This window comes from Oryctolagus cuniculus, chromosome 7 (genome assembly GCF_051225735.1).
Source record: "Oryctolagus cuniculus isolate XC-2025 breed Fujian yellow rabbit chromosome 7, ASM5122573v1, whole genome shotgun sequence".
NCBI lineage: Eukaryota > Metazoa > Chordata > Mammalia > Lagomorpha > Leporidae > Oryctolagus > Oryctolagus cuniculus.
Window position 1 is genome coordinate 146,614,692 of NC_142873.1, and position 16,078 is coordinate 146,630,769.

A 16,078-nucleotide genomic window follows, 5' to 3' on the forward strand; every position below is an offset into this window, starting at 1 on the left:
CCTCGGCCCCTTCCGCCCATAACTGCCACGCGGCCTCGGAGGCCCTTGTGAAATGGGGGGTGGCAGGGCCAGCCCTGCCCTCCCCCTAGGCCAGGGGCGGAGCCTCCGGAAGAACAAGGCCCAGGGGCCTCCTGTGCCCCTCTGATGCCCCAGGACCCCCCTCCACCCCCAGCTTCCAGTCACTTCACAACAACTGCGACCTGACCCCCGTGGCCACTCATTCATCGTGCAAACGCGGAGGGCCCGGGCTCTGCCGTCCTCTCTCCCACAGAGAACTCTGTCGCTTCTCCCCTTCCCTGCACTGAAATCTGGGAGAGGCCAAGAGATCCCCAAACAACGCAGCCTAGAGAACAGAGTGCCTTTCTCTCCCAGGGAGCAGTTCTGCACGCCCATCACTCAGACACCCGGCTCCCTCCAGGACGGGGCTCTGCCACCCGGGGAGGCTGTGTCGCCATCCCCAGGGGTTGTCGCTCAGCCAGCGAGGAGGTGCAGCTGCGATCCACTGGCTGCCACGGATCTGGGAGGGGAGCCAGCGAAGGCGCAGCACCTGCCGTCGCTCCAAGGGGAGCCTGGCTTTGAGACAACCAGGTTTCCAGAACCAAGAGACTGGCTAGCAGGGCCTGACCGGGAGAAGTGAGTGGACAGGGAGGGAAGAAGAAAGAGCAGCAGAGAGAAACGGCTGAGCTTGGAAGCTGGGGTGATGGTCTCAGTCTTGTTGAATGTCCCGCCCGAGATATGTGGGTCACACACCAACAGTGCACCCCACACTCTCTGCCCTGGTATGCTCCTCTCCTTCTGCACCCCAGCCGTACACTGGTGCCTGCCCTGCTGTAGAACCCAGGGTTAGGAGGATGTTCTCGGGCCAAAGGGGTTCTGTGCCATTCTCACATCAGTGACTCCTACTGGCAAGACTGCTGCCTAGACACAGCTGCCTGGGTTGTGCACTGCACAAGGGCACAGAGCCAGCAGGAAAGGGCAGTGGAAATCTAGTCTGTGCCCAAGGTAGGTATCTGAGGATGGGGGAAGGGGCCTGGCCAGGCACTGATTCTGGACTGCACAGCTACGGTCGCTGCCCTGAAGGACTTCGCAGTCCAGTGAGGAAGACAGATGGGAGACTGGAGGCACTTCTGTCCACACCGCAGAGAGGCCTCCAGGACGGAATTAACTCAGCCCTGGCTGGGCAAGGGAGGAGTAGACACAGCCTGGAAGAGACCTCACATTATAGACCCCCCTCCGCCTGTGGGGGGCTCTCAGCTCCCTGTTGTACGCAGCGGGAGCACCGTATGCCGCGGGAGCACCGGTTCAAGTCCCGGCTGCTCCACTTTGATCCAGCTCCCTGTTAATGCGCCTGGGAAAGCAGCAGAAGACACCTCAAGTGCTTGGGCCCCTGCACCCGTGTGGGAGACCCGGATGGAGTTCCAGGCTCCTGGCTTCAGCCTGGCCCAGCCCTTGCTCTTGTGGCCATTAGGAGAGTGAACCAGCAACCAGCAGGGGGAAGATCTCTCGCGTCTCTCGTCTCTCCCTCTCTGTCACTCTGCCTTTCAAAGGAAAAAGAGAAGGACAAGGAGGGAACCAGTAAGCAACGTGGGTCCTGGTCCTGCCGCCGCGCATCCTCCTGACCTCAGGTTGCGCGCGCTGCTCTCGTGCCCCTAGCACGTCTGGTGGCCTGGGCAGAAGCGCGGAAGGTGAGCTGTGGGCCAAACACGAAATGAAGCCAGTGCCCTGCTGTGCTGGCAGCCCTTAGAACGGCTCGGACTGCAGTGGCCCCCAGGACCCCCCTCTCACCTTGGGTTCCTCAGCAAGGCAGGGAGCCCACGTGGCACAGGGCATGGGGAAGGACGGGGAGGGGTGCTGCGCTAGAGGCCGCCGCAGCACCCAGGCCAGCAGCACGCGGACGGCACAGCCGGTGCTCAGGGCCATCAGCCTTCACCCCGCAGCCAGGTTCAGGGCCACGGGCGCCTTCCCCCGGAGCTGCTTGGAGACTGGGAGCCTGACACCCCCGGCCCCGAGACAAGGACTCAGACTGCCTGTGGGTCACTCACTGCTCTCCAGGCCGGCTGGAAACCAGGATGGACTTGGTCACTTCCCTGGCTCCAGGAGCCCTGGGCCGCGCGTCCAAACTTCTGGCCTCCAAAGCCACTTCCGCTTTTGTCTGTCCAGATTGTTTTTGGTGTTTTCTGAAGAATCAACTCATGTTGACTTAGATCATTTATTCTCAAGGGAAACGACGTGAGTGGAAAACAACGTGGGTGCCACAAATGTTGCTAAGCGAGCTGGCGTCACCGGAGCGAGCTGGGCGTTACATTCCAGGCTGGCTCCAGGGCCGGTCTCTGTGCACAGGGGAGGGCCGCGGAGGCCAGCAGGTGTCCACGGCCCCCCGGGGAGCCTCCCTCCATCAGTGTGCTGCCTGCGCCCACCTGCCACCTCCCAGGAGCTCGCCTGCCTCTCGGGAACAGGCTGCCCCTGTGTCAAGGGCTCTCTGCCCGGCGGGGTCAGCAGGGTCTCCGAGCACGGCGGCCCCGGCCACCCGCAGTTGTGAGGCCGTCCCACGGACACCATCTGAACGCGGCACCTGCAGGTTCCCCCGAGCCAGCGCCTGCCACATCCTCTGCCGGCCATGGGACCCGGGGTGAGGCCCAGGGCCCTGTCCTTGAGCCTGGCTGGGGCGGGCAGCCCTGTGAGGACCAGAGGCGAGCTGAGTCCCTGGCGGGGAGCCCCTGCCCGTGCCCGCAGGCAAGGCCCACCCAGGCTCCTGCTGCTCTCTCCCTGTCACCTCCACCCTGCAGACAAGGACAGTCATGTCACCACTCAGGGTCCTGGGGGCCAGGGAGCAGGAGTGAGGGCAGCGCCCCTCCCACTGCAGCTGAGGAGGGCCCCTTCCCTATCCCCCACCCCCGCAGTGGGCAGGGAAGCTTCCGACGCCTCTCGGTCCTGGCTCCCTCCAACTTCCTCAGCTGCTTCTGCTGTCCACTGGGTCTGTGGGACACACACATGCCCCACAATACACACAACACAGCCCCACAAAACAGCACATGTACACAACACACATACATGCAACACAGTGCACACCCCACAACATACATCGCACACAGCATTTACAACACACGACATACACATGTAACACACACAATACATGAGCCCAACATACACAGGTACCCGGTGCATAACACACAGCATACACACACACAGCACACACAACAAACACCCCACAAAGCATAACACACGTGCGCAACGCAATGCAACACACACAACATACAACACACCCCACAGAACACACGTGTGCACAACATACACACACACATAGTGCAATGCACGATTTGTTATGTGCACACACGCGCACCACAAAACATTCACGTATACACATGCCACACATATTGTGACCCACAGTATACACACAACACACATAACAGACAAGACACAAATGTACGCACCATGCACCACACATATGCACAGGCACCACACAGCGCACAATGCCCACTGGCCTCCGTTCCTGGCGCCACCCTCTGCCTTCGGGCCTCCCTCTTCAGAGAAACCCCGACCCGCCAGCCAGAGCCGCCCGCTCAGGCTCCTGGGTGCCCACCCCGCCATGCGGGCTGTACAGGGCAGGGCCCGTGTCGGTTTTCCAATCATAGTTGGCGCTCAATAAGTGCACAACAGCAGAGCCCTTGGGAGATGGGAAGTGTCGCTAGCTGCTGGGGTGGCTGGGGGGGGGGGCCTGCTTCATCCCGGGTCGGCCCCTGCCTGCCATGGGGCCCCGAGGGGTTGGAAGCGCTGGGCGGGCTCAGGCGGAGGAAAGCACGTGGGGCTGCGGTTTTATGCTAGCGACGGTCTGCGTCTCCCACGTCTGGGGCAGTGATCAAAACAGGAAGTGTAGAAAGGGCAGCGGCGGGGGCCTCCCCCGCCCGGAGCCTGCCCAGCCCCACAGCCAGGCCCGAATCATGCCCACGAGGGCGCCGGGAGCTGCAGCTACGGGACAGACACAGCCCGCGCCGCGCCGTGCCCTGGAACGCCCGGCCACGCGGGGACAGAGCAGTGCACAGGAAGTGACACACAGACTAAACGGGGCTCCCGGGCCTGGCGGGGGCGAGCAGCTCTGTGGGGCGCAGGAGGCTCACCCACCAGGGGCTTATTTATGAGTGTTTTTCCTTATTGAGTCACAATCCGGGAAATGCAAACCTCACAGCCTCAAGGTGTACAAAGCCCAGCCCCGCCCTCCGTCCCGCCCTCCTCCCGCCCCTGCAGCCCCGCCCTCCGTCCCGCCCTGCAGCCCCGCCCTCCTCCCGCCCCTGCAGCCCCACCCCCTGCAGCCCCCCCTCCACTCGGGTCTCAGTGGTTTCACCTGCTCTGTGCCCTGCACCTTTCATTGAGTGCGTGTTCAGGTTGTGTCCATCTGGCTTTTCCTCTCTTTTTTTCAGAGATTTATTTACTTGTTCGAAAGGCAGAGCATCAGGCCAGCGCCGCGGCTCAATAGGCTAATCCTCCGCCTGCGGTGCGGGCACACCGGGTTCTAGCCCTGGTTGGGGCGCTGGATTCTGTCCCGGTTGCCCCTCTTCCATGCCAGCTCTCTGCTGTGGCCCGCGAGTGCGGTGGAGGATGACCCAAGTGCTTGGGCCCTGCACCGGCATGGGAGACCAGGAGGAAGCACCTGGCTCCTGGCTTCAGATCAGTGCAGTGCGCCGGCTGTAGCGGCCATTTGATGGGTGAACCAATGGAAAAGGAAGACCTTTCTCTCTTTCTCTCTCACTGTCCACTCTGCCTGTCAAAAAAAGAAAAGAAAAAAAGAAAGGCAGAGCCGGATCAGACATGGAGCAGCCGGGCCAGCGACGGCCCCAGCACTTCATCCCTCTCTAGGTGGAATGGTATTCCACTGCCAGCTGGGCCACGTTTTGTGGATCCATTTATCACAGGATGGACACTGGGTTGCTTCCCAATCTGGGGCTGTTAGGATCTGCCATGTCTTCCATCCTTTTCTTTTTTTTAATTAATCAATTTAACAGGTAGAGAGAACAGTGAGAGAGAGAAAGGTCTTCCTTCCGTTGGTTCACCCCCCAAATGGCCGCTACGGCCAGAGCTGCACCGATCCGAAGCCAGGAGCCAGGTGCCTCCTCCCTTTCTCCCATGGGGTGCAGGGCCCAAGCACTTGGGCCATCCTCCACTGCCTTCCCGGGCCACAGCAGAGAGCTGGACTCTGGAAGAGGAGCAGCCGGGACTAGAACCCGGCACCCATATGGGATGCCGGTGCTGCAGCAGAGGAATAACCAAGTGAGCCTTGGCGCCGGCCCCTCTTCCATCCTTTTCTGCAGGCTTCCGGGCCCAAGGCCCGTCAGCCCCTCACACCCCTCACACCCCTCACACCCCTCCTGCGAGGTAGACACAGCTCCAGTGCCTCAGGGACAGAGAGGGCACAAGGAGGACTCCGGGATGGGCCTCCGGGAGGTGGTGTCTGCATTAGGACTAACGAGGATGGGCACCCTCCGGGGGTGGGGCCCGCCCTGCACTACCAGGGCCTCCTTCCCTGGGCCACCAAGACCTCAGTGCTGGAGCCGGTGGCTGCTCCTGCACACGCAGGGCCCAGTGGGGGCCCAAGGGCACAGGGAAGGACTAGGGAGAGGTCTCCATTGTTCGGAGCTGAGGGGCGGGGGCAGCAGGTTGCTGTAGCACAGCCAGTCCCCCCAGGGCTGGGACCACGATGCCTCTGTACTCAGGGTCAAGTCCAGGCTGGCATGCACATGGGTGCAACTTGGGGTGTTTTTAAAACAATTGATGGGGCCAACGCTGTGATGTAGTGGGTAAAGCCACCACCTGCAGTGCTGGCATCCCATATGGGCACCATTTTGTGTCCTGGCTGCTTCTCTTCCAGTCCAGCTCTCTGCTATGGCCTGGGAAAGCAGTAGAAGATGGCGCAAGTCCTTGGGCCCCTGCACCTGTGTGGGAGACCCAGAGGAAGCTCCTGGCTCCTGGCTTCGGATTGGTGCAGCTCTGGCCGTTCTGGTCAACTGGGGAGTGAACCAGTGGATGGAAGACCTCTCTCTCTCTCTGCCTCTCCTTCTTTCTGTGTATCTCTAACTTTGAAGTAAATAAATAAATCTTTTTAAAAAAATTGATGATGTGCCAAATTGGGTAAAAATTGAGAGCAAGCTGTGCACTTGGGTTTCCAAGGGACTGGAAGCTTATTTTCACTGCTGCCGCCACCACCATCATCATTACCATCTATCCGCTGAAACTTTGCCAGACGCAGCTCCCTGCTGCCACAGCCTCGTCCCTGAGGGTGGCTCCAGGTGCACGCCCGCTCCGGGAGAACAACCGTCCACTTGGCAGGTGGCCAGAACCAAGGCCGCTGGCCGAGGAGTTTCCAGAAAGTGTGCCGAGCACCGTGGGTGTGTTTTACCTGCCTCAGGGTCCTCGGGGTAGGTGCTGTTGTCTGCATTTTCCAGGTGAGGACTCTGAGGCCCAGAGACGGGGAAAGCTTCCCCCCAAGACCCCACAACGGTGGAGGAAGAGGAAGCGTGCACTCTGCCCCCACGTGCTCCAGGCGGCATCTCAGAGCCCCGACGCCGCCCACCTGTCCTGCAACCCAGCGGGAGTGCACAGCGAGAGCCAAGGGCTGGCAGCTGGGACAGGTGTGACCTGTTTGCTTCCTGGGGGGGGGGGGAGAAATCCAGTCTGATTGGCACCAAGGCTTCTGAGGAAGACTTGAGACCAAAGGTGGCCCCACCGGTGGGTGCCGGAGCCGCCTCACCCCAGACAGGAGAGGCATCACCTTGGCAGCTTGCGACGAACTGCCTGGGAGCGTCCACACCATGGCCATCGGCAAACCCTCCCACTCAGGGCTCTTCTGGTGGGTGCCACCCACAGGAGGATAATTCCTGCCTGTCTGGAAGACCAAAGACCCTGGGGCCGTTTCTGATCCTTGTCCCGCCCTCTCCCAGTCTGTGGCCTCAGACTTCTCATCTGTTAAATGGGGCTGCTGACAGCCCCTCGCTGGTGCGAGGATGAGTGAGATGATGTCCGTGAATCCCTGCCTTCGTCCCCTCCACGCTGTGTGCCTGTGACCCGCTGAGGGCTTTCGCTGGCCCCAGGGCGGGGCCAGCCCCCTTGCAGAGAAGGTTGGCAAGACCAGGAAGCCGTAGCAAGGCGTCCTGACCCACCCTCCCTCCCTGGAGCAGGACCCTCCTGCTCCAGGCGGCAGTGAGAGGAGGAGCAAGGTCACAGTGACCTGAAGAGCAGGCCTCTGCTTGGGGCTCCCTGCCTCTGCTGTCCCCATCACCCCCAGCCCTGGGAGTCTGCCCCCACCAAGTTCCCACGCCCCAGGAGACAGGGGTCAGGGCAAGCCAGTGGCTGTGGCTTGAAAGCTGGGGGTAGCACAGGGGTCCGCCAGTGAATGCGCCTCGACAGTGAGCCACACGGTGCGGAAGGCGCTCGCCACACGTCTCTCACATCCTCGGCCGCCCCCCCGGGTGGTTAGGGGCCTCAGCTCACCCACTGATCACTCAGGGCCGGCGCTGCGGCTCAGTGGGTTAAGCTGCTGCCTGCGATGCTGACATCTCATGTGGGGTTCGCTTCATGCTCTGGCTGCTCCACATCCAATCCAGCTCCCTCCCAATGTGCCTGGGAAAGCAGTGGAAGACGGCCCAAGTCCCAGGGCCCTGCACCCTCATGGGAGGCCTGCATGAAGCTTCTAGCTCCTGGCTTCAGATCAGGCCATCTGGGGAGTGAACCAGCAGATGGAAGCTGGGTTTCTCCCTGTCTCTCCCTCTCTCTGTAACTCTGTCTTTCAAATTAAAATAAAATAAAAAACATCGAGAGATTCCTCAGGGTGGGAGATGTCATTTCCAGCTAGGCTCTGGACCCCATCCCACGCCCTCACCCCCAGGCTTCTCCGTCTGAGCCCATTCTTTCCTCTTCCACTGAGAAGTAACCTGCCTGGAACAGTTCTGCTCCTAAAGGACGTGGGCACGCCGCAGGCGCAGGTTACCATGGTGACCTCACTTCTTGCTTGCTTCCCAGCGCAGGGTGGGGGGGTGCTAGAAACCATGAATCCAGCTCTTGTCACCTCTGGCTGCCCTCAGCAGGTGTGGGGACCACTTACCCAGGGGATTGCCATGCCTCCTCCCCCCAGCAGGGTCCCAGGGCTTCCCAGGGGGCTGAGGGAGGGGCGAGGACCTGCTGACCTCCCTGCCCTTTTAGTAACTGAGCTCCTCTTCACAGTGGGGAATTCAAGGCTCCAGGGGGAGCCAGTGACTCGTCCAGGGCCGCGGAAGCTGCAGATGGGGAGGCCTGGCTCCTCCACTTAAGGACAGGGCCCTGGCGGCTGCGGGCCGGGGTGGGGTGGCTGGGGAGGCTTCTCCTCTGCCCTGTGCCTGCAATGCCCGCACCACCTCTCCCACCTCTCAGGGGCACACAAGGGCGCTGACCAAGGCCTCTCTGGGAGGATTTCCCAGGGCAGGGCCCTGCGGCAGGGGGAGGGGGTTAAGTCTTTGCCCAGTCATTGCCCCTTTGTGCTGAGTGGCTGATGAGACGATCCCAGGCCCTGAGGAAGTTGGGAAGAGGGGACTGGGCAGGAGCTGTCAAGCACCTGCAGGCAGGGCCGGGCCTTGGCTGTGTCTGGCTGGCGAGGGGCCGCCAGGAGCGGGAAGGGCGATGGAGGGGAGTCTGCCCCTCCTGCCCTCTCCGCTTCATTTGCTGGTCTCCACCCACTCCAGCTCTTGTACAAAAAGGAGCAGGAAGACGAGACGTGTGGGAGAAAGAACAAGAAACCTCTGAGTCCCGACTCAGCCCATTTCTCAGCAGAGAGGCCCGGAGACCACAGCCAGTGTGAGGTCAGCAGGGATGTGAACCCATGCCAGCCTGAGCAGCCACAGCTTTATATTAAGAAGTTCATAAATACTAAGTTTATTTTGGTGCAAAACTGTTTTGAAATTTATGCAGTTTTTTTCCATAATATTCATTTCCATAAACTTTTTGAAGTTCTCACCTTCAAAATGTTTTTGCACCAAAGTAAACTCTTTTTTTTTTTTTTTGACAGTTAGACAGTGAGAGAGAGAAAGAGAGAAAGGTCTTCCTTCCGTTGGTTCACCCCACAAGTGGCCACTACCGCCAGCACAGTGAACCGAAGGCAGGAGCCAGGTGCTTCTTCCTGGACTCCCATGGGGTGCAGGGCCCAAGCACTTGGGCCATCCTCCACTGCCTTCCCTGGCCACAGCAGAGAGCTGGACTGGAAGAGGAGCAACCGGGACAGAATCCAGCACCCAAACCGGGACTAGAACCCGGGGTGCTGGCACCGCAGGCAGAGGATTAGCCTAGTGAGCCGTGGCGCCGGCCCCAAAGTAAACTCTTATATTTTTTAAAAGATTTGTTTATTTATTAGAAAGGCAGAGTTAAAGAGAGGCAGAGGCAGAGAGAGAGAGAGAGAGAGATCTTCCATCCACTGGTTCACTCCCCAGATGGCTGCAATGGCCAGAGCTGTACCAATCCGAAGCCAGGAGGCAGGAGCTTCTTCCAGGTCTCCCACGCGGGTGCACTTGAGTCACTGCTTTCCCAGGCCATAGCAGAGAGCTGGATCAGAAGAGGAGCAACCGGGACTTGAACTGGCGCCCATATGGGATGCCGGCACTGCAGGCAGTGGCTTTACCCGCTATGCCACAGCTCTGGTCCCATAAACTTATCTCTTAATTCCATTTTCCACAAACTTGTTGCGGTGCCCTCATACTTTCTGCCTGTTAGCCATTACCCCAGGACAGGGGACCCTCACTGCCCTCGGGGGCTGGCGGAGGGCTTGGGAGGGGTGAGCACCGAGGCAGAGCTGCACCGGGAAGGGCAGGCAACAGGAGGACCAGGTTGGTGCATCTGCTAGAACTGGAGCAGGTGCAGCTTGGGCAAAACTCCGGAAAGTGGGAGCTGCAGCGATGGAGGATGTTCTAGCAGAAGGGTGGGAAGAAGGGGAAAGGGGCATTGGCTGTGGTATCTGCTCAGGTGGGAAAATTCAACTTGTACTGTTTCTTCCCCAGGTGAACCTAAACTTTAGTGTGCTGCCACCAGGTGGCAGTGTAACATGGTTATTCATATTAGAGATGAACTTTTATTAAAATAAAACTCCCTCATTTGTCAAGAAGATAAGAGTCCTTAAACAATTAGACATGGGGCTGGCATTGTGGCACCGCAGGTTAAGCCGCCGCCTGCAGTGCTGGCATTGCATAATGGTGCTGGTTCGTGTCCCAGCTGCTCCACTTCCAATCCCGCTCCCTGCTAATGCACCTGGAAAAAGCAGTGAATGATGGAGACCTGGAAGAAGCTCCTGGCTCCCGGCTTCAGCCTGGCCCAGCCGAAGCTCCAGCCCTTGCAGCAGATGGAAGACCTGTCTCTCTCTCTCTGTCTCTCCTTCTCTCTCTGTAACTCTGCTGTTCAAATAAATAAACAAATCTTTAGAGAAAAAAGAATTAGATGTACGCATTATTTTACCTGGTTTTTAAAAATTAAGATGACTTTTTTGGTTCTTTCTTCCTTAACCCTTCACTTTTATCTCCATACCCTACATCCTGGGCTTCCATTTTCTGGGGCAACTCGCCCACCCAATGCACACACACAAGCCATTTTCATGCCACCTTGACCTTCAGGGGACACAGGGTCAGCTCCCACCCCTCACCTCAACTACCCCCACCCTGCAGGAGCCGTCACCTGCCCAGCACAGCCCATTTCTGCACAGGAGATGTCCCACCCACCGTGGCTCTCCTCCCACCGGCTTTTACCTCCTGATGCCTGCCAAGTCACCATGTTGGTCCCCCAAGGCAGAGACCCTGGCTCACTCAAGTCTGGAGCTGTCCTAGGTCCTCAGCATAGTGCCTGGCACACGGAGGACGATCAGTTTGTTGACTGAGTACGTGTGCAGCCATTTCACAGATGAGAAGACTGAGGCTTGTGGAGGAAAGTGAACCTGGTGCTGCTAGTGGGTCTTTGTGAAGCACCTTCTGTGTGCCAGACACAGGGACTTGCGGGAGGTGAATGCTATTAGTATGCCCATTACCGAGGCTTGGAGACATTTGGGCTGGGGGGACACCCAAGGAGGCAGGACAAGTCCAATCCCTAGCTCATTTGGGTTGGGGGGAGGTGTTGGGCACGGGCAGCATTCACCCCATGAAAGGTGTCTTCAGCTGGGCGCCCCGTATTGATGAGGTTCCTAGTCCTTGCTAGGCATATGGCGGGGGAGCAAGTTCGCCTATGGAGGGGACAAGTGCCCACCTGCTCACCCTCTTCCTCTGGCCAGATGCCAGGCAGCCTGAGGCCAAGCTGTTGCCTTCTGTGCAAGAGCTGCCACCCAACAGTGACCCAGCCGCTGTCCCTGCAAGGACCCAGAAATGGCTCCCACCACCTTCAACTTAGCACCCTCGAGTCTCGCGGCCCCCCGCCAGAGGGAGCGTCTGGGTCTTTTTCTGGGTGGAGACAGTGGAAGCCCCCCCTTCAAGGGCGGGCGGGGCGTGTTTCCTCCATCTCATTGGCTCTCATCGGGTGGAGTGCCTGGCCCAGAACCAATCAGGGCAGCGTGAGGCGGCCTCGGTGGGTAAACTGCGCCCCTGCCCAGGTTGGGTGTTGGTTCCAGCCACAGCCCCAGGGGAAGAAGGCAAGGCAGGGGTCGGCTGGAAGAAGTGCGAGGTGGCCGCGTGTGCCTCCTCCTTGTGCCCAAGGCTGGTAAATCCTCAAGTGAGCTGCTGGCCGTGACAAGGCCAGAGCTGGGTCCAGGAGACCTGAGCTTGGGCTGGCCCTGTCTCCTCACCGGCCGCGGGTGTGGAGTGGCCGGACAGAGGCGCGACACAGGAGGCACCTGCTCGCCGCGGCCCCTCCGGAATGGGTAGGAGCGCCCAGCCGTTGCTTTGCCTGCCAGGCATCTAAAGGCGATTGTCCCCCAGTTTTCTCCTGGGCTGTTGAGCAACTACTGCCAATCAACTCGTCACCCTTCGGTGATTGGCTCAGGGGCGGGTCCAAGGTCTGGCAGAACCAATCAGAGTGGCTCTTTGGAGTTTTACTATTGGAGGGAAACCTGGGTGGATGTAGAACCTGGGGCTGCCACGAATCTGCCACCACGAGGGGATTGGCAATGAGGCCCACCCTCCGAGAGCAGAGCTGAGGCAGGAGGCTGGGAGGAACGGGGTCCGACGGCGCCAGCTGCTCCCCAGGCCTGCTCTCCCTGTGGGGTTCCAGCGACAGGGGCCGACGCTGTCCTCTTTGCTTAAGCCGGTTTTGTCACCTGCACCAGAAGAGCCCTTGGTGATTCCCCTGAGCTTGGGATATGGAGGAGGTGGAGAGGGGACAGGAGAAGCTGGGATTCGGTCTCTTCCCGGCCAGGGCACAGAGCTGGACAGAGGCCCCTGCCTCCGGGGGGAGAGTGCCAGCCACAAAAGTCCCTGGCATAGCAGAGCCTCATGGCTGACAGCAAGTCCCAGAGTGGCCCCTGAGCCTTGGCCACGGCAGCAGCAGGTGGTCCCGACCCAGGCCTGGGGATCTGCAGGGCCATCTGGTGGTTAAAATGCCCAGTCAAGGATCCGGTGGGGCCACTGGGTTTAAATCCCAGCGTCTCCACTGCCTGCCTGTGAGCACTTGGGCTGGGTCCCCTGTCTCTCTGAGCCTCCGGTTCTTCACCTGCGAGACTGAGAGAACGTCACCAACCCCCAGGATGGGTGCGGGTGGACACGGGCCCAGTCCTGGGCAGGCAGCCTTCCCCCAGGATGGGTGCGGCTGGACGCGGGCCCGGTCCTGGGCAGGCGGCCTTCCCCCAGGATGGGTGCGGCTGGACGCGGGCCCGGTCCTGGGCAGGCGGCCTTCCCCCAGGATGGGTGCGGCTGGACGCGGGCCCGGTCCTGGGCAGGCGGTCTTCCCCCAGGATGGGTGCGGCTGGACACGGGCCTGGTCCTGGGGAGGCGGCCTTGGGGACCGGGTGCAGGATGGCCCTGGGGAGGTGGCCTTGGGGACCAGGTGCAGGATGCTGACAGTCGCGGTCCAGAGCTTGCAGTCAGATCTGTTCTGGAGCTCCTTCTTCCATGTGACCAGGCACGGTTCCAAGGGCCGGGGACTCGGCAATGAACGAAGTCCCTGCCCGTGTGGGGCTGCCGTTCGTCAGGGTAAAGAGGGAAAGACAGAAATAAAAAACAGACAGTGATAATAAATAGTATATGTACATTCATTACTCGAAAATAGGCTGGCTGGTGATCCGTGCTGAGAATACAGCAGACAGGGGGCTGAGACCATGCGGTCAGCTGCTCGGAGGGGCTCCCCGGGAAAGTAGCGCCCGGTGAAGACATTGATGGATGCGAGGGATGCGTCAGGTGTTCTAGAAGGGCCACGGGGACCCGGAAGAGTGGCGACCATGAAGTGTCACTCAGGATCCTGGCTGGGACCCTGGGGCAGAAGGACGTGATGCAAACTCAGGGAATCCAGCTTACACGCCGGCTTTCGTCCCTCTGAACGCATCGATGTCGGCTCATTTATCGTAACAAACACCACCTCGTGTAAGATGTTAATAACAGGAAACCAGGAATGAGGTTTGCAGGAAGCCTCTGGACTATCGATTTTTCTGTACATTTAAAATCAAACTCTGGGGCCGGCACTGTGGCATAGCACAGACAGTACTGCCTATGACGCTGGCATCCCATGTGGGTGCCGGTTTGAGTCCCGGCTTCTCCACTTCTGATCTGGCTCCCTGCTAATGTGCCTGGCAAAGCAGCAGAAGACGGCCCAAGTGCTTGGGCCCCTACTATCCTCATGGGAGACCCAGATGAAGCTCCTGGCTTTGCCCAGGCCCAGCCCTGGCCAGTGCGGCCATCTGGGGACTGAGCCAGTGGATGGAAGACCTCTCGTTCACTTGCTCGCTGTGTCTGTAACTCTGACTTTCAAATAAATAAATAAATATATAAATCTTGGAAAAATAACATCTTTTACCAAAAACTGGAAGGACTCAGCGAGTACAAAAAAGCAGAGGTGGTGCCTGGTGGGGTCGGTAAGGCGGCAGCGCTCGGGGGAGCGTGGGAGGGAGGTGGGGGAAGAATCGGCTCTGGCCTTTGCTCTGAGATTTCTTGGGGGTAGGGGCACAGGAGTGACACAGCCTGACCTGTGTTCTAACTGGATCTCTCTGACTGCTTTGTGGAAACAGCAGGGAGACAGGGTGGGAGCAGTGGGGGCGGCGAGAACTGGTGAGAGAGGAGTCGCAGAGGACAGGGGTAGCCCGAGCACCCGGAAGGGTGGCGCTGCCATCAGACGAGATGGGGGCATGGGTCTGCATAGAGATAAGACGCCTGGTGGGAACTCAACCCGCGTAGCCCAGGGGCTCTCCAGGAAGAAGAATCAAGAGGCATCTAGGATTCCAGCCTCGAGTTGGGGAGAGGTCGAAGCCGGAGATGACGAACGTGTGAGTCAGCGGCAAAGAAACTGACAACCCTGGCAGCCGGGGAGGGAGATCATTGCAGGGTGGGGAGTGTGAATGCAGACAGAGGACAGACGGACAGACAGACAGACACGGCTCGTGGAGGTCATGTGCTCAGCTGATTGCATCGTTGCCGCAAGCTCTTGGCCCACTGCTTCCATGCACTGCTCCTTCCTAGGCAGCCCTGGGGCTCAGTGAGCAGCGGGTGAAGCAAGCACAGACCGGCCCGGGGCCTGGCAGGTGCCCACCCACTGCTTCCTCATGGGGACCCTGGGACCGCCAGAGGTCGCTCCCCCATGTGTCAGGCCTAGGAGGTTAGGAGATGCGTCCCAGCTCTGTCCCACTGGGCAGGTCGTATCACTCCACCTCTGCCCTCACAAGGAGTTCGGCTTTAGTCAAAGTCAGGGCCAGGGAGCTGGTAACGTGCCATAGTGGATAAAGCTGCCTGTAACACCGGCATCCCATATGGGCGCCAGTTCGAGTCCTGGCTGCTCCACTTCCGATCCAGCTCTCTGCTAGGACCTGGGAAAAGCAGCAGTAGCTGGCCCAAGTGCTTGGACCCCTGCACTCGTATGGGAGACCAGGAAGGAGCTCCTGGCTCCTGGCTCCAGCCTGGCCCAGCCCTGGCTACTGGGGAGTGAACCAGTGAGTAGAAGATTCTCTCCCCCCACCACCCTCCTGTAATGCTGACTTTCAAGATAAATAACTCTTTTTAAAAAACAAGCCAGGGCTAGTCGGGAGCACAGCCTTGTGCCTGGGATCTGTCGCTCCGGCCATGATACCCGAGATGCCCCACGGAGACAGTTCTGTTGCCCTTGGTTTATTTATTGAGAGGCAGAGAGAGAGAAGGGTGAGAGCACTCAGTCCACTGGTTTCCTCTCCGAATGCCCACAAGAGCCATGGCCCGGCAGAGCCAAGGGCGGGAGCCAGGGACTCCACCCGGGGCGGGGGGGGGGGGGCTCCGGTGTGGGCGGGGGGCGGCGGGGCCCCAGCGACTGCGAGCAGCCAGCAGGCAGCTGGTGTCCGGCCGGAGGCAGCCGCCACGTGGAGGCGCTCTGAGGTGGGACGTGGGTGTGAAGACCCCGCCCTCTGGTGCCTGTGCGGACGTCTTGGGCTCTGGTGTCAGCTTCCGAAATGAGCGTGTGAACCTGTCAGTTCCCGCCCAAGGAGCCAGATGGCGAGGGGCCTGGGGAGGCGGTCATGCGCACGCCCAGAGCAATTCCTCGTATTTCCGAAAGCCGGAGTCCCACACGGGGACGGGAAGGTCGCTTTTCCACTCCAGTGCAGCGGCCATCAGAAGTCGCGGGAGCGGCGCGCCCGGGCTCCTGCAGCGCCGGCAGGCAGTCACGCGTGCGGGTGGTTTCTCTGAGCCGCGGAGCTGGTGCAGGTGACGAGAGCGGCCCCGGCAGCAGAGACGGGGAGAGGGCGCGGGGGCACCACAGCGCCCAACCCCTGGATTCTTTTTCATAAAAAGTGTATGGTTGTGGCATTGGAGGGGCCGCCAGCTGTGTCCTTCCACGAAGCCAGGGAGCTTGGCATGGTCCACGCAGGCCACTGTAACAAATGCCGCACTCGGGGCGGGGCGGGGGGTCTCCCAGCTCCGGGGCAGGCGGGGCTGAGACGGAGGCGTCTGCAGAGTGTGCGTCTCCTGGGAGAGGCCTCACTGGAGGA